We start from the raw sequence: 2,024 nt of genomic DNA, 5'->3' as shown, positions 1-2,024 counted from the left end.
TACGACTACAAGCAAAATTACTGTATATCATGATTAGTTGTAAATCCGTCGTAAGCGAGTCTTCAAATGTTACGACTACACTACGACTCCTTTACAACTGCCAACATAACTGCTGGTTAATCGTAACTCTGTCGTATCGTAGTCGTAATTATTTACGACTCTGTTACGACTATTTTTACGAGTACGGAATTTTGTCGTACAATAGTCGTTAAATAACGACTATTTTTACGACTAATTCTTTTACCGACTAAGGATTTACGACTACATGTTTTAGTCGTAACTGAGTCGTAAATAGCAAATTAGCGACTACTTAACGACTCTAACTGTAGTCGAGAATGGACTGTTTTCTTGTAGTGTGATGATTATGTTGTCTCCTTGTATTTTTTTTTTCAGTGATGTTATCAAGGGAACAAAACTATCTAGGACGAGCTGAGTGTGTTCTAGGATTATATGAAAGAGGTTCAATGTTAGGGTGAAGAGTTCGATCTTGATCGACCTACTGATAGATTTGTGTGTATTTCTCAAGCTCTTGAGGATATTCGACAGGGCAAGGTTTGTGATATATAGTAGTGAGGGTGTTAGCTTTTGATGTCTTTGAAGGAGAGTATCTTATTTTTTTTAGGCTTTGCAGATCGTAATTGTTATAGATGATGAGGACAGAAAAACGATTGAGATTTGATAATGGTGGCATCGTTGGTAACACCTGAAGCTATGGGCTTTTGTGGTTAAGCATAAGACTGGAATCGTGTGTGTGAGCATGAAAAGTGAAGCTGAGATTTCAAAAGTACAAATCAAGCTGAGATTCAAGATGCCGAGAAGGATGTGGTATGTTAAGGTCATTTCAATCGGCACAAAAGGCTTCAAAGATGGAATACAAGGCAATCGAGACTTGAGTGTCTGCTTCAAGCCATTAGTTATGTATAGTTGTTCATCTACTCTTTTTATTTAAGAGTATGATGAATTCTTATTTTTAATTATGTTTATAATTTTATTTTGTAATACAGTTTTTTTTTAAATCACGNTAACTGTAGTCGAGAATGGACTGTTTTCTTGTAGTGTGATGATTATGTTGTCTCCTTGTATTTTTTTTTTCAGTGATGTTATCAAGGGAACAAAACTATCTAGGACGAGCTGAGTGTGTTCTAGGATTATATGAAAAAGGTTCAATGTTAGGGTGAAGAGTTCGATCTTGATCGACCTACTGATAGATTTGTGTGTATTTCTCAAGCTCTTGAGGATATTCGACAGGGCAAGGTTTGTGATATATAGTAGTGAGGGTGTTAGCTTTTGATGTCTTTGAAGGAGAGTATCTTATTTTTTTTAGGCTTTGCAGATCGTAATTGTTATAGATGATGAGGACAGAAAAACGATTGAGATTTGATAATGGTGGCATCGTTGGTAACACCTGAAGCTATGGGCTTTTGTGGTTAAGCATAAGACTGGAATCGTGTGTGTGAGCATGAAAAGTGAAGCTGAGATTTCAAAAGTACAAATCAAGCTGAGATTCAAGATGCCGAGAAGGATGTGGTATGTTATGGTCATTTCAATCGGCACAAAAGGCTTCAAAGATGGAATACAAGGCAATCGAGACTTGAGTGTCTGCTTCAAGCCATTAGTTATGTATAGTTGTTCATCTACTCTTTTTATTTAAGAGTATGATGAATTCTTATTTTTAATTATGTTTATAATTTTATTTTGTAATACAGTTTTTTTTTAAATCACGATTTTATAATAATAAATATATTGTTTTATTTTTTAGTATCAATTTATTATTCATAATTTAAATATATTTAAAATCATTTCTAAAATATAAATATTGTTATTAAAATAATATATATAATTTGTATAAATGATGTATAAATACGATGATAGTTGTTAAATAGTCGTCAATTAGTCACTAAATTTGACGACTACATTACGACTACTTGTAAACTAATTATGTTCATATTTTATTAATCGTAACATTGTCATTAAATAGTCGTAAATATTTACGACTATATTACGACTACGTGTTTTAGTCGTAA

General features: G+C 32.9%; 1 long non-coding RNA gene across 1 annotated transcript in view; it reads left to right on the top strand.

Moving 5' to 3' along the window:
• LOC109128125 overlaps window positions 1-888 on the top strand; it is a 3,858-nt gene extending 2,970 nt beyond the window's left edge. The window contains exons 2-3 of the long non-coding RNA XR_002034587.1: window positions 394-552; window positions 632-888. This is a non-coding gene — a long non-coding RNA (uncharacterized LOC109128125). The remainder of the gene's footprint in view (window positions 1-393; window positions 553-631) is intronic.

Source organism: Camelina sativa, chromosome 12, assembly GCF_000633955.1.
Source record: "Camelina sativa cultivar DH55 chromosome 12, Cs, whole genome shotgun sequence".
Taxonomy (NCBI): Eukaryota; Viridiplantae; Streptophyta; class Magnoliopsida; order Brassicales; family Brassicaceae; genus Camelina; species Camelina sativa.
This window is presented reverse-complemented; position numbering and strand designations above follow the sequence as displayed.